Source organism: Panthera pardus, unplaced genomic scaffold (genome assembly GCF_024362965.1).
Source record: "Panthera pardus isolate Hobbes unplaced genomic scaffold, ASM2436296v1 HiC_scaffold_11, whole genome shotgun sequence".
NCBI lineage: Eukaryota > Metazoa > Chordata > Mammalia > Carnivora > Felidae > Panthera > Panthera pardus.
In genome coordinates, this window is record NW_026526666.1 from 55,866,908 (window position 1) to 55,889,530 (window position 22,623).

The following is a 22,623-nucleotide window of genomic DNA, read 5'->3' on the forward strand; positions in this document are numbered from 1 at the left end:
TTAGATATTTAGAGCCAGTTCTAAGGCCAAAACTCTTCCCACTGCACCTCTGGGCTTCCCTAAACTCTCCTAAACATCTATTCCTTCCCTTCTTGCCCCCCAGTGAGACAAGATGATGAAGAAAACCTAATGAAGGTTAGGAAGGTCCCAACATGTTGACAGGGCAAACGTGCTTAGTGTGCACAAGGGAGGGAGGTGATATTTTCTGAGAATACAAACAGGGCACAGTGTTCTGAGATGGTTCTGCACTCTAACTGATATTGAAAATACTTTAAATTTTCCATTTAAGTTATGCCTGAGGCTGGGCCTGTTTCAATCATGTAAAAACCAATATCAGTTTGGAAAGGTTATCACAGCCTTGCCGATTCCAGTCAACATTAAAAATGCAAATGTTTAGTATTTAAATATAGCCTTTGGCCACCAGCATCCGGGACATCAGGTAAACCACAGTGGGCAGCCATCTCCCACTGAGGGCTTGGCTGGCCCACTGAAAGGAAGCGAAGGATGTGCCTAAAAGTCTGCTCTGTGCGAGGCTGATGGAAGCACTTCCAGCCCCATGGAAGTCTGGGTCCTCAGAGGTCGTCCAGTTGGTGTTGCTGAATCAGACATCCATTCAGTGTGGGGCAGAGACCCCGTCAATCTTATTTGTCTTTGTCTTCCCAGTACCCATCCCAGTGCCTGCTTCATAGGAAGAGCTTGTAGGGATACTAATTGGATAGATGAATTAATTCATCTCTCATCTTTTATGGGTTAACCTATTATATCTCAGGCACTGTGCTAGGCCTATAAGTTCACACAGAAACAAGCCATTTGGGGAAATCAATCTCAAGGAATTTACCATCTAAGAAGTGTGGTAAGATATGCAAATAAATAATAACAACATAAAATAGTATTAAGTGAACCTTACCATAAGTATTAATTCTGGAGGTCTCTCAACAGGTGTTTGAAAATGGGCCAGATGAAGAGTGCCCGTGAGGCCAGACATCGAGATTCTGGGTGTTCTGAGACATGGAGTAACTGGGCAGTGAGATCAGCAATGGGAGGTTTGTGGAAGAGGTGCCAAGAAGCACTCCTGAGGTGGGTTCATGTCCTTGGTGGTCTCCTCCACTCAGACTGTAGGCTCTCTGAGAGCTGGCCTGTGTCTTATTCAGCTCTGCACTCCAGTACCTCACGTGAGGTCTGACACATAGTAAGAAGCAACATATGCTGAATAAATGAATGAATAAATGAAGGAATATTAGGAATCCATAAGGGATCATACGAAGAAGCATTTATTGAGAGTTTAGTAGGCACCAAACATTTAATAGATACCTTCTTAGTTAATTATAAGAATCAGGGTGCAGCTAGGAGACAGAAACCACATCAGCTACTTGAACAGAGACAGTTGAACGTAAAGGATTGTAAACAGGGTATAAAGTTTTTAACTGGGCAACTGGAAGGGTAAAATGAGAACTATCAAGTATAACAGAGATAGCAACTGCAGAAAGCAGCTGTCACCCTCGGGATAAGGGACCACGGGGGTGGGGAGAGGGGAGTTACAACTGTTAAAAGTTAGAGGCTTAGTAGAGAGACCCTGGGAGCTGAAACTCAGGCAAGGGAGCAGGGGACCCTGCCAGACTGGTGCTGGTATCTCTGATTGGATGTGATGAAGCTAATTCTTTGTTGGAAACTACAAACCGGCTTCGGTTACTGCAATGGGAAGGCCTTGCTGCTGCCAGGGAGAAGGAACATTGCTGGGGTGATGCTCACAGCCACCCCTCTAAGATTCAAGACCCAGTTCAGATGTCATCTCCCCTGAGAAGCCTTCTTGATCTCTTTCTGGAGATAGGAAGCCCACAGGAAGCACACAGGAAGGACAGAAGTCTTATCTTCCTCCTCCAGCTGTGCGGCCCCCTCCAGCACCACCACTGGCAGAACTTAAGAGGGAGCCAGCTGGACCAGCAGAAATGTGATTTGCAGAGACCCAGGCCCATCATCACAAAGCAGAGCACAGAAGGGTTTTGGAGCTGGGATGCCATGGTGTCCTAACCATACAGGAATCTTCCCATCAGTGCTGTGATGCAGATACTGCTACTACCCCATTATATAGATGAGGAAACCAAGGGTCTAGACAAGTCAAAGTGACTTGCCTAATAAGTTGATGTGGCAGCTCTCTGAAGTGAAGCCAAGTCGGTCGGTTCTTGATGACAATAGTCTACCAAGCTTCCTTCACACTTTTATGTTAAGAAGGTATCAGGGGATAGAACAGATTTGAAACTCCAGTGCTGCTGGGTTGGCAGCTGAGGGTGAGATGGGGTGGGGGGGTCAGGTGTCACCTATAAGAGCAGGGAAACAGGCATGGGGAAGTCCTGAAAAATATCTCCCAGTGTGCCACTTGAATCTCTCACTTTACTGTCCTTTAAGATAGTTGAGATCTTTATTACTTGATCAAAAATTAGCCACCTAACAAACTCCTCCGCATCTCAGAGATCTGAGACCCAGCTCAGATGCCACCTCCCCTGAGAAGACTTCCCAATCTCTACAGAACCAGCCATGCTCCCACTCGGTGCCCCCAGGGGACTTGGTGCAGAGGTTACTTGTCTATATGCCACGCTAGATTGTGGGCTACCTGTGGGCAGGCCTGGGTCTATCTAGGCTCTGCCTGGCACATGGTAGGCATGCAACGTCTAGTGATAATGACAAAGATTTGTTTCTTCCAGAAGCGTACTTCTTGTGGGAGCACAAGCAACTTGAGGACCATGTTTTCTGACTCATTCTCTGCTTTCCAGGAGTTCTTGGTCTAGTGCTGAAGACATATTGAAAAAACACCCAAAAGCAAACCCCTCCTGGTTGAGGCCTTCACCTCCTGCCTTTTCCAAACCATTCTTCTCCCTTCACACAAGACGGAAATGTAATCATCAGAAATCCCTGCTAAATCCTTCCAAAGGCCTCCTGCTCTTAGGATAAAGACTAATTCCTCAACTTTTCCCCCTATGTCCTCTGCCATCTGTCCCCTGTCCCTCTTCAGTCTTGCATCTCATGGCTCCCCATTCCCCTCCTGCCTCCTTCTACTCCACCCGCCAACTACGGAACCTCTGCAGTTTCCAACTCACCAAGCTCTTTGCATCTTGGTCATTGCAGGTGGGGTTTCCTCTACCCAGAACCCTCTCTTCTTGCTCCCTTTGCCAGAGTCACTCTGGCTTATCTTTTAGATCTCAGCCGCTGAGTCACTTCCTCCAAGAGGCTATTGGCAGGGTAACTTGATGCTCTGAAAGCAAGGTGCTCCTGATCATGCCTTTTATCCTCCAAATTGTAATGGCCTGCATTTGCTCAGAAGAGTGATCTTCTTGGCACATGGCAGATGCTTTGTAGAACAGACTTGAATAAATTAAAAACTACAAACAAAAAACTAAGAGAGATCTCTCCAAGGGAGTTTGTAAGTCATAGGCTGCCTGAAACATGATGAAATAACTCCCAGTGTCAAGGTGCCTGATGAAAAGAGGACCTCTGGAATGGGGGGAAGGGCTCTGGACCTGGAGGCAGATCAGGGCTGGAGCCCCAGCAATCTGGGAGGAATGAGCTTGATGTTATCTTATTTTCTTCATCTCTATGATAGACAGTGTAGGGGAGGCAAAAAACTTTTCTTCTACCCTCCTAGGTGCTACAGCTTAGGTCCAGGAAATTAAACTGACAAAAGATAGATTAGTAAGAGAAAAAAACAGAGTCTATGAGTGTTCTCAGCATGAATACATGTGGGAAAAACTCAGTGATGAGTTCAAAAGGGTGACTAGAGTTTGGGGTATATATAGCATCTTAATGAAGGACAATAAATTTGTAGAGCAGTGATAAGATGAAGAAAGAAAGGTTTAAGCTTGTAGGGGCTGCAAGTTGTAGGTAGGTTAATATATGGGGAAAACAATGGAAGATAAGGGTTATTTGAGCATGTGTGTTAAGTAGATACCTCTTGGTGCCATCTCAGAACTGCTGAGAGTCTAGAGTTATCTCTTGCAATTAAGAGTTTAAGAGTTTGTCCTCCTGGGTCCTCCTCTTCCTGGTACAGGAGAGGGAAATGCCTTTACAAATGGAAATTTATGTTCTGCTCTTTTAGGCAAATAGGGGGTAAAGTCAGAGTGCTTTTTTGGTGTCTGCTATTTCTCAATTGTCTTCAGCTCAAGATAATGCTTATGATAAAGTGGCATACATTGGGGTGGCACATTCTGATCCCTTACAGTCTAAAGATGCCTGTCCTTCCCGTCACATAGGGTTGTGATGGGATGGCGCATGTGGGAACTCTGTGCAAACTGCAAAGTGCTGTGCAAATGTCAGGCATAACCATTTCCGTAATGATAATCTCCAGGAGACAATCTCGGGTTGCGGCCTTGCCAGTTTTAGTCACAGCAGCCCAAACACTGGCCTCAAGCTTTCTAGCTCCTTCTCCCCCAGGGCCAGGCAGGGACTGCTTGCAAAAAACACATCAAAGCTCCAACTGAGGATTTTTATAGTTCAATGTTGCACGAGCTTCCTTCTTGGGAAATAGAGCCTGGAGGAAAGGTGAGGAAGCTAATCTAAACTTCCTGTTCCTCAGCCCCCACCCCCCATGGCTGGCTCCTTTAAGACTAAGTCTGCAGGCTGCTCCTGACTTTGCTCCTGACTTTTGTTTGCAGGAGTCCTGGGCCACCAATCTCTAGTTTCTCCCTGGGACTTCCCTACTATTCTCTGTGGAAACCTGAGAGACACATCTAATAAAAAGGACCCAGGGGTGTCTGCGTGGCTCAGTCGGTTGAGCGTCCACCTCTTGGTTTCGGCTCAGATCATAATCCCAGGGTTGGCTCAGGTCACGATCCCAGAGTCGTGAGATCAAGCACCCTGTGGGTCTCTGTGCTGAGTATGGAACCTGCTTAAGATTCTCTCTCTCTCTCTCTCTCTCTCCCTCTCCCTCTCCCTCTCCCTCTTTCTCTCCCTCCCTCTGCTCCTCTTCCCCACTTGTGCTCTCATTCTCTCTTAAAAAAAAAAAAAAAAAAGAATAAATAAAAAGGACCCAGTGCACTCCCATCATCTTAGGTCCTCAGAGCAATAAATCAAAGGACAGAGTTCATTGAACCTGATTCAACCACAGGAATGGACATCCCAAAGAATTAAAATCCTCCTAAAAGCGACTCCTTAACAAAAGACATCCATAGAATAAACATTAAGGCACCTACTATATGTCAGGTAATAAACATATTTTGCATTACTTAAATCTTACATCAGCCAACCCCATTTTATGGATGAGTAAGTAAATTAGGGCTTAGAAAGGTTTTAGTTAGGGGCGCCTGGGTGGCTCAACTGGTTAAGCATCTAACTCTTGATTTCGGCTCAGGTTGTGATCTTGTGGTTCGTGGGACTGAGTCCTGTGTCAGGATTGAAGCTGACAGCACAGAGCCTGCTTGGGATTCTCTCTCTCCCTCTCTTGCTGTCCTTCCCCACCTCCAAATAAATGGTAGAGAGAAGTAGGGGGAGTGGGGACAGAAATGGGTAAAGGTGGGGGCGCCTGGGTGGCTCAGTGAGATGAGCGTCCAGCTCTTGATTTCAGCTCAGGTTATGATCCCAGGGTTGTGGCTCCCTGCTGAGCATGGAGCTTGCTCAGGATTCTCTCTCTCCCTCTGTCCCTCTCCACTGTTTGTGCTCTCTCTAAAATAAAATTTTAAAGAAATAGAAAGAAAGAGAGAGAAAGAAAGAAAGAAAGAAAGAAAGAAAGAAAGAAAGAAAAAGGGGTAAGAATGGAAGACCCAAAGCAGCCTGTGGGCAGATTTTCTTTTCTTGACACATCCTAAGGAAGGATACAGAAGGAAAATATATTCCTTAGATTGCTTCACAATGAGAGAGAGAGAGTGTGTGTGTGTGTGCATGTGTGTGCATGTGTGTGTACCCACATGCTTGTGTGGACAGGGATGCTTGTGTGTGGGTGTGTGTGAGGTGCTGTGCGTGTGTTTGTATGTGGGGGAGAGTAGTCGTGGGGTATGGATGTGTGGGAGGGTATGGGAAGCGTTGTGGGTATGAGGGTGTGCAGATGTGGGTAGGTAGATGGAGGCGGGGAGGGCCTGGAGGGGGAGTGAGTGTGGGGTTGTAGGTAGGTAGATGGGGATTGGGGGATCGTGTGAGGCAGGAAGTGTGCAGAGTTGTAGGTGTGTATCCGTATAATCACACGGAGGGGCTGGGCCTCAGTAAATGCATAAAATCACATATGTCTAAGTCTAAGCACTGTTAATAAACTCTTCCTCACTGGAGATTTATAAAGAAGTTTCTTTTCCATTATTCACTCATTCATTTTCCTATCATCAACACTGACCTACAGTGAGAAAAACAAGTTAATATCCCTGAAGAACTTACAATCTTGAGAGAAGATAAGACATGGATGAGTTTCATAACAATAATGAACACATTTGCTGCATGCCAGACACTGTTCTGAGCACTTTCCGTGTGTATTATCTAATTAACTGCTCATAACCACCTTACCTGATAGGTCCTACTGTGACTCTCATTTAGCAAATGAAGGAAACTGAGGTTTGGAGTAATTGGCCCAAGGTCATGCAGCTTGTGGGTGAAGCTCCGATTCCAATGCCTGCAGCCTGGCTCCTGAAATTGCTCTTAAGTATCCCATTAAGTCGACACCATCTGTTCCCGGCTGACCTACAAGGAAGGGCTAAGCTTGTGTCCCTTATAAGGACTGGCTGCCAGGGAGCAACCACCTAGCAAGATGCTTGGTGCTCTAGTACCTGTGAGCATCTAACTTATTGCCCTAGATCCATAGCCGTCTGGGCCCAATCTCTTCACCCATTCCCCTCCCTACATCTCCTACCATTTCTACTTCTCATGTCACCCCAAGACTAGGCAGAGAGGGGTACAGGGAGGAGACCAGTGTAAATTTAAGGGCTCCTCCCTCTCCCTCTCCCTGACTGCCAGCTTCCCCACCAGATGTGGGGTGGGGGTACTGGTCCTGTGGTATTCTTTTTTTTTTTTTTTTTTTTTTTGAGAGAGAGAGAGCAAGTGGGGAGAGGCAGTGAGAGAGGGAGAGAAAATCCCAAGCAGGCTCCGCTCTGTCAGTGCAGAGCCTGATGCAGGGCTCGAACCACGAACCATGAGATCATATCCTGAGCCCAAACCAAGAGTCAAACACTAAACCAACTGAGCCACCCAGGTGCCCCGCCCCAGTCCTGTGGTATTCTTTAACTCAAAGGCCTCCCTCCTTTGACCCTGGAAGGCAATGCCTATGATAGCACCTGCAATGGAGTGGCTGGGGCTTGGATGCATGGAGAGATTTGACTTTAGTCCTCGGGGTCATAATAACATCTCTGCCCATGGAGTTCTTGCCAGGGAGCAGAACAGGCTCCAGTGCTTTAGGTACATTATCTCTTTCAGTTTAATTCCCATGGCAGCCACACGAGGCAAGGATTAGTAGCCCCCTTTACAGATAAGAAAACCAAGGCTGAGAGAGGCCAAACGGTCAGATCAAGCAGTGATGCTGGGAGGACAGACATGTCTACACCTCAGAGCCCATGCTCCAAGCCATGCCGCCATGCTGGGCAGGCTTTTCCTCTTCACACTTGAGTTCAAAGCAGAGTGAAAAGCTGATCCTGACTCTCCCTTGCCAGGTAGCAGAGTTGAAAGGGTGGTGGTGGATTGCAGGGACAGATGCTGGGGTAGGTCAAGTCTACTAGCCTGAGAGTCCAGGGAGTTTCCTGGGAAATAACTCACCCCCAGGTAACCAAATGGGGGCAGTACAGAGGAAAAACTGCCATCTCTCCTTAACTTTGCCCCAACCTGTCAGACCCCCTCATGCTCTTGTGTGGGGTCCTAGGGAAAGTGACCTGTGGGAACAATTGAAAGAGCAGGTGCTGGGGCGCCTGGATGGCTCAGACAGTTAAGTGTCCAACTTTGGCTCAAATCATGATTTCCCAGTTCAGAGCCCCACGTCAGGGTCTGTGCTGAGTTCAGACCCCGCAGCTTGCTTTGGGTTCTGTGTCTACCTCTCTCTCTGTCCCTCCCCTACTCTCTCTCTCTCTCTCTCTCTCAGCATTAAAAAAAAAAAAAAAAAAAAAAAAAAAGAGCAGGTTCATACATCTCCACCCCCGCCATTGGAGGATGGAGCAAGGAGACCCCCCTTTGACAGTAGGTAACAAGAAGAGAGAAGAACCCTCCCCCTGTGGTTGTTCCTTAAATCTGGGCTTAGGTGTACTGGGCTTGATGTGCTGAGAGGATCAGCAGAGCCAACACTGGGGTCAGGGGACACAGTGACAACTACAAAAATGCAAGTGCCGGAGGTGGTGGTGGGGAGGGGGGAGCAGGAACAGAAGAAGATAGCAGAGGTCGTCTGGCAGCAGACTGGATGCATGGTTAACACAGGAGGCACGATTTGGGGATCTCCCAGAGAGACAGACACTTTGGTGGGGGGCACAGTTTGAAGAACGGGATTATACAACAGTGAGTGCAGTAGTGGAGTGACAGCATGCCTATGGTAAGTTATCATTTCCAGCAGTTAAAACCCTGATTCATAAAGGCTCCAAAAGGCTCTATTCCCGCCTCAGGGCCAGTGGGGGTTTTAGAAGTATATTACAAATGTTGGCCATTGTCCTTCATAAAGGAACAATTCAACCAATAGCCCTGGCTGAAAGGGGGAGGTACATTCCTCAGCAGGGTTGTGTCCCTCTCTGGGCTGTCCCGTACAGCAGGGGAAGTCATCTGAGCCAACTCAGGCCTGCCGGTGACCTATGACCTATGGCCCAGCACAAAAAGGGAGCTGGGCCAATCAGATTCCCACCTCAGGAATTTGAACCAAGAAATGCTGAGACATGCAGGCAGTTAGCAGCTGGGCTGGAGGCCACAGGAATGCACTGGAAGGTTCTATCCAGTGGAGTCAGAGCTGCAGGGCCACAAGAGGAGGAGAGATCTGGAGCAAGCAGAGAACTGGCTTTGCAGAGGTGAGCAGAGAGAAGTGAGACTCTGGGAAAGACAGAGAAAAGCTGCAACAGAGAAGGAAACCACATAGAAGCACCCAGGCACCTTCATCCCTGCCCCAGTCCTACTCCACCTCACTCCTTTTCTCCCGAGGGATGGGAGTGGCTCTCTGTTCCTGGAAGCCAGAGTGTCTGACAGACTAGGAGGTGACCTCCCTGAGGGACGGTAGTGGGGATTCTGGGTAACAGGAGACCTGACCTTCAGTCCACGGTGGCTTTGTAGGTTACAACAAGGACACTGAAAAACTGCGTAAGCAAGGTGGAGAGTCCATGCATGATGATCGGCTGTCTCCCAGCCACATTTGAAGCAATGCAAGAAGAATTTGACTTTGAACACCTATGCACATCTAAATCATGTCTCTGGAAGGAAGGCAGTGCTGTGGGGTGGTTACTTAACTGTGCTTGGGAGCTAAATGGCCTCAAAGCCCACCTTCTCTTTCTAACTGCGGGAATTAGGACCAAATGCACTCTTCTAAGTCTCAGTTTCCACATCTCTAAAGTGGGGCTACAACCGAGGCTCCTCCCTCAGGTTGTTGGGTGTGTTACGGGTGATGCCTTGGCTTGGGTAAATCCTTCCTTAAGCTGCTGTGTATGCTGTCTAAAAACCCCTCCTTGAAGGGTGAGAGGTGGAATTAGAGGTTGAGGAATCTGCCTGTAGAATTTTCTACCTGCAATGGCCAGTGTTGGGCTGCCTGCTGACAAGAGCACACCCCTTCTCTTTGTCACCCTTGGGGATTCTATGGGGAAACAGACTTTCAGAGTCACCCTGGCCTCAGACAGGCCTTACTTAACCAGGCTTATTAATAGAAGCGTGTCCATTTCTGTCTTAAAATAGCCACAGAAAGTTATTTAACATGAGCTTCCAGGTGGGTGGTCAGATAGCTTTTTGTCTTCCTCTTAGGAGAGTTCAAGAACTCTCATATTTTTCTGTTTCATTTATAGCAAAATAGTCATAACAGGAAGATCCATTACTCTGTGGAACTTCCTGAGTCAAGGATGTCTAGGCTATTTGAGGGGGTCCCAGAGTCAAGTGCCACTCCTACCCGCCCCCACACCTCTCTTTATAGTGTCCTTGGCAGACAGTCATCCACCAGGCATATAGCCTCCTAGCTCCAATGGGAGGGGCTCGCCGGGGTTGGAGCCTCGTGGTGGGGGTGGGGGGCTCTCCGGGGAAAGGGTCACAGGACTTGGGGGTATAAGGACCTAATTCAGCCTTTTGCCTCCGTTCTAATACTTTAAGCCATGAAGCATCCCTCCCAGGAAGCAAAAAGTCCCTTTCCTAACCTCAAACCCACACAACCCCTGCCATCACCATTTCTTTCCCTCCCTGCATTTCCTATTCACTCTCCTCCCAAACCCTACTCAGACATTACATCCTCCTGAACCCTCCTCCATCCACTGTGAAAGCTCACATCACTTTTGTCTTAACAAGTCGTCACTTCCTCTGTGGCTTTTCAGGGGAAAGTGGTTCACCCTCTACGACCCATTCCCCACACTTCTGAAGTAGAAATAGTGGCTGGATTGTTCCGGCTCTGCGTTGTCACTCTGCACTACTGCTTGTCCACACTCAGGTCTTTCTTTAAGCCTCATGCCATCCGACCGCTCTCTCCCTGAGCACTGAAAACTGCCCAAAGCTCATTCACTGAATCATTCATGGCCTGGCTCTCAGTCTTCCTCTCCAGCTCCAGTTCTGCATCACCCTGAGATTCCAATGCCTAAGCAGACAACTGACTAGACTGCTACTTCTTGTATCTTAACTCCGAGGGACTTCACCTTCACTCTACTTCAGCCACCAATCCCAGTCTCCACCCTGGATCTTGTCATGACCCAGGACTGGGTCATCTAGATTCCAGCCATGTCCTTTATGGGTGCATTCTCCTTCCTTCTAAAGCTCTCTTGACCTCATATCTGTGACACCTGCACTTTGATCTCCAAGAGACCCCAGCCCTTTGGTCCTTCTGTTTCCTTCAGTCTGTCAGTCCTCCTGGCTGGAAGTCTAGACCTACAGGTGATCATGAACTGCATTCACACCAACACCGTCATTTCTCTTGTGCTGCTATCCTGCTATGCCTTCCTCCCCCAACAAATCCCAGTAATTTTTCTTCCAGTCTCAGTGGAGACTGCTCAGTCCAGCTCTTCAACCTGTGACTTACCCCTCCCCTGCTGACTCGTCTGTTGTAATCTCACTTCTCTGCTTCAACTCCCCCACTCCTCTGATACTTTTCTCTTATTCTGTTAACATATCTAGGTTACTCCCTCTGACAAGATCCCTCCTAAGACCCTTTCTATCACTCTCCAGTTTGACTTCCCCCCACTATAGTCTATTCATGTGTGACCCCCTTCCTTACCTCCTACACGTTCCCCCACCTAATGTATTCTGGCCTCTGTCCTGACCGCTCCATGGAAACTGCTTTCCCTCAAGTCATTGTTCTAGGTACTATTACTGTGTAATAAATTACGAATTATCCCAAACTTAGTGGCATAAGACAATCATTTTATTATGCTCATGCATAATAAAGGATAAGTTTATTATGGTAAACATGGAGGGGCAAACATGACCTCCCTGTGTAGTTTGGCTTCCTTGCAGCATGGCACCTTCAGGGTAGTCTGGTTTCTTACATGGTATGCTCTTTGACTTCTCCCAGGGTTCCAGTTACCAACTATGTACCATCAGCTCCCAGATCTATCCCACCACTGTCCTCACTCTAAGCATCAGACTGTAGACCCATCAGCCTGGTGGATGTGTCCAAAGATACATCAGTTTCAGCATGAACGAAGTTAAACTCACCATCTTCCACTCTAAACCGGCTCCTCTCCTGTTATTCTTTCTCTCTCTTAGGGATACCTAGTTGACCAAACTTTGACTCTTTCCTTTTTCCTCACTCCTTACATCTAATTATTTACCAAGTCATGCTCTTTCTATCTCTGAAACATTTCTACGAATTTTACTTATCACTTTACAAATGAAAAGATTAAGGATCAGAGAGGTTGTTAATTCCCAAGACTAAACAGCTCTCATGTATTTATTTTTTCACGTGTCGATCAAACATGTAATGAGTACAATTACATTCTAGGAGCTGAAACAAAAAGGCTTATAAAACATGGTCCCTGGTCTCTTTCACGGCAGAGATAGGCAAGTAAGCAGATTACTATAAGGTCTAACAAATGCTGTGATAGTGGGACACGCTGGGTACAACAGGGGCAATTTGTCCATCCTGGGGTGGGAGGAAGAGAAGGTGGGGGTTCTACTGCTGTGTAACAAATTACTCCAAATTTGGCTGCTTAAAACAACAAACGTGTATTAGCTCACAGTTTCTGTGGGTCAGAAATCTGGGTAGAGTTTAGTTGGCTTCTCTTGCTCAAGGTCTCACAAGGCTGAAGTCAAACTATGTGGGACTACAGTCACCTCAATGCTTGACTTAGTCGGGGGGGTCACCCTGAAGCACACTCACTTACTGTTGGCAGACCTCACGTTCTCACTGGCTGTTGGCCAAACACATTTGTTTCTTGCCCCTTGCATTGGGCTAATCAGAACAAGGTATCTGACTTCTTTCAGAACAAGGGTTCTGACAGACAGAGAGTGAGAATAAGGGAAGAAGAGAGGGAGCCCAAGATGGAAGTCAGTCTTTTTGCAAACCTAATCTGGTAAGTGATAGCATATCACTTTTGCCATGTTCTACTTGTGAGAAGTGAATCACTAGGCCCAGTCCACATTCAAGGGGGCAGGGTTGCATAGGACATGAATGCAAGGAGGAAGGGATCACTGGGGGCCATCTCAGAGACAGTTTGTCACAGTGGTCAGGTGGTATCTGAACAAGATTCGGAAAGAGTTAGCTAGATGAAGAGCCATGTAGGACCATCCTGGGCAGAGAACAGTATGTGTGAAATAACCCAAAAGTAAAGAAAGAGACAGAGACTGAAGTTGGAAGAACTGTATGCTCAGGAAGGTGGGGCCTGTGTCTCCCAACTTCATATCAAATTTTTGCTTAATATGTTCTTGTCCACACTGTGATTTAACCAAGTTTTAAACAGTTAATCAACAGTGACTACGTCACATATACAACAAAGCTTCATTACATGAAAAGATAAAGAAACTGAACTTACAACCTCTTTCCTTTTTATAAAGCCTCAAAATTGCTCAGAATGCTTTTCCAGTGGAGCACATTTCTAAATCATTACACATGTGAAAGGCATGACTAGTATTTCCAGTTATCAGTGGGCGGAGATGAACTGACACTTTGGAATGTATTTATTTAATTTTTAAATAAAATTTTACATCGAACTATAACACAGAAAAGCACACACATAAAGCACAATTCAATGAACTTTTACAAAGTAACATAGTCGTCTAAATATTACCCAGATTTAAAAAATAGAACTTTGTCACCTCCCAAATCTCTCTTGTGCCACCTCCAAAGATATCCACTATCCTGATTTCTATCATCACAGAGTAGTTCTTCCTCTGTTTAAAGTTTATCAAACGGAGGCATCCAGTCTATTTTTTTCTTTTTTTTTTTCAGTCTATTTTTTTGCATTTAGTATTCATCACTCAGGTTTGTGAAAGTCTTCCATATTAGTTTTTTTTATATAATTTTTTAAAAATTATATAAGCCCAACATGGGGCTCCACACCCAACATGGGGCTTGAAGTAACAACCCTGAGATCAAGAATTGCATGCTCTATGGACTGAGCCAAGCAAATTGTTTTACGTAGCAGTGGTTGTTTCATTTTCACTGCTGTGTAGTATTCCATTGTATGACTTAACCACAGTTTATCCATTCTACACCAGACATAAATTTAAATGGTTTTCTGTTTGGGGAAATTATGAATAGCCATTACCATTCATGATTATGCACTATGACGCACATATGCACACATTTTTATTGGGTCTGTGCCTAGGAGTGGAATTGCTGAATCATGAGTATACACATATTTAGTAGCTCCTGACACGAGGTGGTTGTACCAGTTTACACTCCAGGAACAATGTTTATGGGTTCCATTTGCTCTACATCTTTGACAACACTTTGTATTATTGACATTTTTACTGTAAGCTATTCTAAAGAGTGTGCAGTGATACCTTATTGAGATTTAAATTGCATTTCCCTAGTAACTAATGATGTTGAGCACTTTTTCATAGCATTGACCTTTCTAATATCTTCTTTTGTGAAGTGTTTGTTTAAATGTTTGCTCATTTCCCCATTGGATTGTTTCTTCTTATTCCCTTACAGACATTCATTATATATTGTATTAGTTTCCTAGGGAAGCCATAACAAAATACCACAAACTGGGTGTCTTAGACAACAGAAGTGTATCTTCTCACAGTTCTGGAGTCTAGAAGTCTGAGATCATGGTGTCAGTAGAGTGGGTTCCTTCTGAGGGCTATGGGAAAATATCTGTTCTACACTTCTCTCCTAGCATCTGGGTGGTTTGCTGGCAATCTTTGGCACTCCTTGGCTTGTAGATCTCTGCCTTCATCTTCACATGGCATTCTCCCCGTGTTTCTGTATCCAATTCTCTCCTTTTATAAGGATACCAGTCACATTGGACTAGGAGTCCACCCTACTCCAGTATGACTCCATCTCAACTAATTATATCTGCTGTGATCCTATTTCCAAATAAGGTTACATTCTAAGGTACTAGGGATTAAGACTTCAACATACGAACTTTGAGGAAGGGCACAATTCAACCCATATGTTTTGAAAACATCTCCCAGTCTATGATTTGCTGTTACACAATTAATGGTGTTGTGATAGATGAAAGATGACCATAATTTCTTTTTCACCCTCCCCATTGAGAGTTGGTGTTCATTACTCTCTCCCTCAGAATGTAGGCTTGCCCTGTGATGCTTAACCAATAAAACATGCTGAGAGTGCTGCCATACAAGTTCTGGGCCTAGCCTTTGAGAGATTGGGCAGTTTCCACTTCTTGTCTCTTAGAAGACTTGCTTTTGAGACACCAGTCTGAGAAGCCTTAGCCATATGGAGAGGCCATGTGTAGGTACTCCCAAGTTAGTAGCCCTGGCTGGACTCCCAGTCGATAACCAGCATTGACTAGCCAGCCATTGGAAAGAACCACCTTGGACATTCCAGCCTAAATGATCTTTACGTGACTCAACTCCAACCAGCATCATCTCATGGAGCAGCAGATCTGTCCAGCTGAGCCCAATCAACCCACGGAATGAGAAGAGGGAATAAAATGTTGTTTATGTCAATAAGCTTTTTTTTTTATGTCAATAAGTTTTAATGAACAGAATAAAATACTTATTTTACCGTATTCCAAATATATCAATTTTTTTTTTTAGGTTTAGTGCTTCTGATGTCTTGTTCAAGAAATATTTGTTTCCTTCTAGGACATGAGTTTTTACCTATATTAATTTCTAGAGGAGTATTACCTTTCACATTTTAATCTGTATTACCTAAATAATTTTTGTGTATGATACAACATAGTGGGGGCATATTCCTTTTGAATTTAATGATAATGATAACTTTTTAAAATCTAGAATTAAAAGTGCACTACAAGACACCAATAGAGAAGTAAATTAACATCACAAGTAAAAGAAACCTTGAAACCTCCATAATTATTTTACCTATCTGCTATCTCATCACTTCCCAATAGGTCTCAAGACAATGGAGATTTAGTTATTCATTCATAAAACATTTATTGAGAGCCAGGATTTACATTTATATGTGCCAGTTTCTGAACTAGGTGCTGAAATTCACCCAATGAGATGTAGGCTTCTCTTCATGTAATTACAATCTTGTGGGGAAAATGGGCTATAACACATAATTTAAATTGTGTTGAATGTTTTTAAAGAAAAGCAGAGATGCTTGGGAGTGGAGCCCGAGAACTCGTAGTCCTGGGGTTTGGGATACATCAGAGAGACTCCTTGCAGAAGTGATATTTAAGCTGAGATTCATGGGATGGATATTAATTATTTAAAGGAAGAATTGGAGGGTGGGAAATTCCAGGCGGAGGCAAACACAGCATGTGCGGAAAACCCTAAGCAGGAAAGAACCCAGTGTGATACAGGAACTAAGAGGAATCTTGTGGCCAGAAGAGAGAGGATAAGGGGGACACAAGTTGAGCCTGGAGAGGTAGAAAGGGGCTAGACTTATAAGCCTTCTTAAAAGAATCCAGACTTTATCCCAAGAGCAGTGGGATGCCTTTGATGGGTTGTAAGCAAGGGAGGGGCATGGCCGGATATGTGCTTTTTGAAGATCACTAAGGCTTATAATACAAGGTAGAACGTGAGCAATGTCTGACATAGGCTTCAAAGTGCCATGGTGATCCTAAGCATGGAGAAATTCCATTGTCTGAGTTATCAGGAAGGCCTTCATGGAGGAATTACTGTTTCACAGCTGAATCATTCACACATGGGAAGACAGGGTGTGTGTGTGTGTGTGTGTGTGTGTGTGTGTGTGTGTGTGCGCGCGCGTGTGTTGGGAGTCCGAGAAGGAAGTATCCAGGCATAGGAAGTAGCCTGCACTCAGTCACACAGCTAGATATGTATGGGGCATGTTTGGAGAAGGGCTAACTGTCCAGTCTGGCTGGAAGATAATGGGAAATAAACCTGGAAGGATAGGCTGTAGGCATGAAGAACCCGGAAGGTATACATGGATACATACATGTACAGTCCATTCTCATAATGTGTGGAGCTGTATTGGTGAATTCACTTACTTGCTAACATTTACTTGTAACCCCCAAAATCAACACTTGCAGTACTTTCGTTGTCATTTGTTGGACACGTGCAGGGTGATGAAATTTTTGAGTCACCTAGTGTATGTTTCCAGCTGAGGTTGAACAAGGTGACCCTCTGCCTTCTTGTTTCAGCTCTCAAGCTGTAAATAAGTGCCCCTTTTGTGGTCTACTTAGCAGTACTTTTTTGCATTTTTGTGTTTTTTTGTAGGTGATTTCACTGTTTAGCATTTTATTTTTTATTTTTGTTTATTTTTGAGAGAAAGAGAGAGAGGGGGAGGAAGAACACAAGCGGGGGAAGGGGCAGAAGGAGAGAGAGAGAGAACTCTCAAGCAGGCTCCATGCTCAGTGTGAAACCTAACACAGGGCTCAGTCCCAAAACCCTAGGATCATGACCTGAGCCGAAATCAAAAGTTGGATGCTCAATTGACTGAAGACCCCAGGGGCCCCCAGGGGATTTCACTGCTTAAAATAGCCCTAAAACATAGTGCTGAAGTGCTACCTACTGTTCTAAGTGCAAGAAGGCTGTTATGTGCCTTACGGAGAAAATACATATATTAAATAACCTTCATTCAGGTGTGAGTTACAGTGCTGGTGGCCATTAGCTCAATGTTAATGAATCAACAATGTACATGACGAGGATTAAGGAGTACACTTGTGATGAGCACTGGGTGAGGCATCACTATATTATACACTTGCAACTAATATTATACTGCATGTTAACTAACTGGGATTTAAATAAAAACTTTAAGAAATAAAATACATAAGGGGCGCCTGGGTGGCTCAGTCGGTTGAGTGTCCGACTTCAGCTCAGGTCACGATCTCACGGTCTGTGAGTTCGAGCCCCACGTCGGGCTCTGGGCTGATGGCCCAGAGCCTGGAGCCTGCTTCCGATTCTGTGTCTCCCTCTCTCTCTGCTCCTCTCCTGTTCATGCTCTATCTCTCTCTGTCTCAAAAATAAATAAACGTTAAAAAAAAATTAAAAAAAAAAGAAATAAAATACATAAAAATATAATGTATATATGGTTTTTAAACAAAACATAAAATGAAATTATATATTGATCAGTGGATGAAAATGTGCCCAGAGGCTTGTAGGAACCTAACCCTGTATTTTCCCCTGGGAGCAATGGTTCAGTATTAGCAATTTCAGTGTTTGTGGTCATTTTACAGGAGTACTGGGAATAATGAGAATTGGCTGTATCTATTCACATATTTCCCCCCACCAGAAAGCTGGTTGTTACACATTACCCACCCACGACTGATGGAGGCAGACCCTGCAGGAGCTTGCCACACTGTGAAGGTGGCAGCTAACCACATTCTCACAGCTGGGCAGTCTTTTCTCGAAGCTGGATCTGAGTGACACATCTCCATGTTAGCAGCAATTTCGAAACCCTTAATTAGAAGGGGGTTCAGGCGTTGGAGTCACTATGACCCAAGTTTGAATCCCAGCTCCCCGTTTTACTAGCTGTGTGTCCTCAGGCAAGTAACACTGTTAGCCTTGATGGAAGAATAATGGCCATTAGAGAGTTTTATTGTGAGTCCCCAAGAGATCATGATGTAAAATGCTTGACTCAGTGCCTGGCACATACATAGATGGTGAATACTTGTTAATCCAGCAAAGGATGGGAACAAGGAGGCCCTCTATTCTCTGCCTGCTGCTCAGTCCTTTGATTACAGAGCTTCAGGATACAACAGTGTTGTGGCCAGTCATTCTAAATCAGCTTTTCAGACTCTGTCTGAAAGGCCCAGGCTGAGTCTTGCAGTGGAGATGCCCAAACTGGAGATTCTAGAGGACCTGCTGCCTACAAGGGGTCCTCTCTTTCCAGTCTAACTCTTGTTGCTCTCCTCTTATGGAAAAATAGGAACTTTCTAGCTGGTATATCTGTGTCTGTGGCTTCTGGTTTTGTGGGGGTAGAAGGGGTGTGTCTATTTGCTTGGTCCATTTTTCATCCTGTTTCTCGATACCCTAATCTGGGATTCAGAAGCCCTGACTGCCCCAATTCAGACCTTGCTTCCTCTGACTCAGCTTTACCCTCAAGATACAGCTTCATCTCTGAGTCATCAGGCTGAGCTTTCGAGGACAGCAGTCTGGCACTCCCTCTCTGTCTTCCCAGGAAAGGTGCTATGTCTCCACACCCCAGTGCCAGTCTCATGCCTAACTTGGCTCACAACACTCAGAAACAAAGAAACGGATTCTTAATGAATTTGGAGGACACAGAGAAAAAAGGCTCTAGGACCAGGAGTCAGAATGCTGGGTTCTGTTCCAGCTCTATCAATTAGCTTGCACAACCTTGAGCTAGTCATGGAAGCCTCCTGAACTGAGATTTCCTCCTTCATAAACATAAATAGTAATCCTTGCGGGGTCTACCCCACAGGGACATTGGGAGGCTTAAGTGAAATAGTGTGAGGCGCCTCCAAACTCGAAGGCACATACTCCTGTTCCACGGGCTGGATACGGTCCATAAACTCATTTCATTTTGCTTGAACAACACTGACTTAGACTTCAAGTGTTCAGCATTTTTAAAATGAGTTATCAACAAATTGGTCGGCTGAGCAACCAACTCTTGATTTTGGCTCAGGTCGTGATCCCAGTGTCATGGGATTGAGCTCTGCATGGGGCTCCACGCTGAGTGTGGAGTCTGCTTGAAATTGTATCTCTTTCCCTCTGCCCTTCTTCCCTGTGCACATGCGCTCTCTCTCTCAAATCAATCAATCCATCAATCAATCAATCAAAATTAAAAGATTTCCAAATTAAAAAAAAAATGGGAGGCTTCACTTAAATATCTGGATGTACAGGTTCTCTTTAAAAATGAGAAGATCTGGGGGCGCCTGGGTGGCTCAGTCGGTTGGGCGTCCGACTTCAGCTCAGGTCACGATCTCGTGGTCCGTGGGTTCGAGCCCCGCGTCGGGCTCTGGGCTGATGGCTCAGAGCCTGGAGCCTGCTTCCGATTCTGTGTCTCCCTCTCTCTCTGCCCCTCCCCTGTTCATGCTCTGTCTCTCTCTGTCTCAAAAATAAATAAACGTTAAAAAATTAAAAAAAAAAAAAGAGAAGATCTGGCCATATTAACTCCTTGCTCTTTGTGAAAAGGAGAAAAAAAGAATAAAGAGAGACGTCACTAAAGTGGACTCTGGCATGCTAGAAGGGGAGGCTGTTAGGGGGAGCCTTACCACTCAATGTCAATGCCCCACCCTTAACAGAAGAATCTCGACAGGAAAAAATCATCAATTACACGCCCCCACAGGGAAAGATATACTCTGCATCTCTTATAAGAAATACACCAGCCTTGCAACTCAGCCGTTGGTTATCGCCCTGAACTCTTCCTTCTCTCCACTGGACTTTTGTTTAAAACAACCCAACACAACTTCCTCCTTCTTCTTTATAAAATAATGTTCCTCTCTTTCATTTATTGGACTTGCTCATGGTTTTGCTGTATATTACTCGTCCTGGATTGAAATTCTCTGCTACTCCCAATTAAACCCATTTTTGCTGATAGAAGAACTGGCAGTTTAATTTTAAAGGTTAACACCTTAAATGGCAACAACACACTAGAGCTGAGTGGCAGCAGCCCCTTCACTTGGGCAGGAGCCTAGAGCTACCTTCAAGCTCACCACAGTCCCCACTACTCCCTATTACTTCCTAGTACTAAGGCCAAGCCTCTGTTGCCACTTATTGTGGCTCTTGGACTATTAATTTGCTCTTAGTGGAGCCCTAGTAGAAGCAAACCTTTATAATAACCATGTTTCTATCAAAACGGGGAAATGAAAGTCCCAGAACTTGTCCCTTGCCCCAAATTCTCTCCCCCTTCAGGGTCTTCATGTCAAAAGTGCAACCCCTTTGGTTCAGTTTTACCGTGTGCCAACTGGCTCTTTGGAAGGGGTGTGAGCTGAGCCAGAGCTGGGATCTAGAGTCCCGCAGTCTCTACATTGACCCCTTCCATGCCTGTTTGTCCTCATCTATAAAATGGAGCAGTGTCACCTTTTTTTGTCCTAGGTTGCTTGTGCACAACATACGGCCCTTGGTGCGCTGATCAGTCACTGTGAGTGACTGAAATGTAAGTGGTTTGAACTGATAAAAAGCATTGTGGGTAATGGCAGAGTGAAGTGAGTGGGGTAAAGCAATGGCTGGGAAAGAAAAAAGCGAGTGGAAAAATAAATGATTTAGGGGAGATAAAAATTCCGTTACATCCATCCCCACCCTGCCTCTTCCACCTCTGCAATGAGAAAGTCCCACTAGGGATGGACATCACCTCGCTATACTCTCGGTTCTGGTACTAATACTGGGTTCTGCTCCTGGCTTGGACAAGCTTTACCTTGTGCAATGGTGTCTCCCCATCTGTAAGGACAAAAATGCCCCAACAGTTGGTTACTGTGGTGGCGAAGATTAACTGACATAAATGTACGTGAAAGCACTTTGGAAATCTGCAAAGCACTATACACAGTTAGGAGGTTTCGGGTCTCTTTGCAAAAAGTTTTTCCTCCAAACTCTGTCCAAGGCTAAGACCCTCCCCTCGGTTTCGCAATGCTGCCCCTTCCCACACACCAAAGCCCGCGCCGCGTCAGGAGTCTTTTTTCTTCCCCTAGCGAAGGCGGGGACTCGGGTGGTGTTGGCAGCCGGCGAAGCCGGCCGCGCCTGGCCAGTCCCGCATCGGCCGCGGTGGGTGTGCCCCACTGGGTGTGCGCCCCGGGCCCAGGCCCAGCCCGCCGGCGAGAGGGCGCCCGAGGGTGTGCGCGCCCTGGGCGACCAGAGTGCGCCAGCCCGGGGGTGCGCGCCCCGGACCGGGACTGTGCACCCGGAGGCTGCGTGCGCCCCGAAGCCGGGGTGTGCGCCGGCCCCAGGCACAGCCGGCCGCCTCCCTCCGGACTTCTGCGGCGCGCCAAGGTAAGGCTCTCTGCGACCCCAGCGCGCGCCGCGCGTTGAGTGGGGCGTGCCAGCACCCTGACCCGCGCGACCCGGGTGTTGGCCCCGGCGCTCGGCCACTCTTCTCTGGCTCCGCCGCCCGCCTCGTCCCCTCCCCGCGCCGCGTCCCCGGCTCCCCTTAAGACACAGGCTGCGGCAGCCTGGGCCGACCTGGCGCCCCTGCCTGGGGTCCGCGACAGAGCGGGGAGGGGGCTGCGCGGGCTACCCAAGGGCGGGCGTCGCTCCCCTTCCCGCCCTGACCGGCTCCCCGAGTCCCAGCGCTGGCGAGGGAGGAGACCGGTGGGGAGGGGGAGGCCGCGTTGTCCTTGCGGCTCGGGTGGTGCAGCCCCCGCCCAGAGCTTCCGAGCGGGGCGCTGCGGTCCGGGATGCAGATGGCGGGACTGGCCGCCCTGCCGCCAGCTCCCAGGGCGACCTGGAATCGAGCTCTTAATCTTCTATCTTTCGCAAAAGCCGGCCCCCCAGTGTCTACCCTGGTATCCTTCGGCTCCTGGCTGAACTTTCCGGAGCTCGCGTTGGGCCACGACCTTGGGTGGAGGCAATGGGGCCGCCCCGGGGGAGGAGGGGCGGGTGCACAGGCAGCCTAGGGCGCTTTCGTTCAGCTGTGGGCCACCTGGTGAGATTCCCTCCTTCTCATCGCTCCCTTGAGGTCAAACCTTTGGCCCCAAGTACTTTGTCCCTGTAGAGTCGCCAGTAACTTAGCACGGGAGGTGGAAAGGAGAGCCCAGGGCCGCTAAGCCTGGTCTAAATAAGTGCTTGCTCTGAGCATCTGCTAGGGCTGCAAGAACCAGTGGTTTCAGTTCTCAAGTAATAGGGTGCAGGCTGGGAGGGCTAGGAAGAGGCATCTTCCAGGAAAAGGAAGAGGAGATTCCCCCCTTCCTCAGGATGACCCTCCGAAGCCTGGGCAAAGTCCTGTTGACCATGTCCAGTCAGATGCAGCCAGTGACCAGGTTGAGGCCTGGGGAGAAAGCATCTTGAATTAAACACAGAAGCTGCCTGGGTAAAACCAAATGTGGGTTCCTTTCCAACCTTTCAAGACAT

At 46.7% G+C, this 22,623-nt stretch overlaps 1 protein-coding gene across 4 annotated transcripts in view; it reads left to right on the forward strand.

The window, feature by feature from the left end:
• Nucleotides 1–21,288: 21,288 nt before the first annotated feature.
• KANK4 (KN motif and ankyrin repeat domains 4) overlaps nucleotides 21,289–22,623 on the forward strand; it is a 73,260-nt gene continuing 71,925 nt past the window's right edge. For 2 of the 4 annotated variants that reach the window (XM_019449069.2, XM_019449068.2), the window contains exon 1: nucleotides 21,289–21,546. The gene's annotated coding sequence lies outside the window, so the exon portion shown is untranslated. The remainder of the gene's footprint in view (nucleotides 21,547–22,623) is intronic. The other 2 variants (XM_019449070.2, XM_019449074.2) reach the window with 1 other exon arrangement.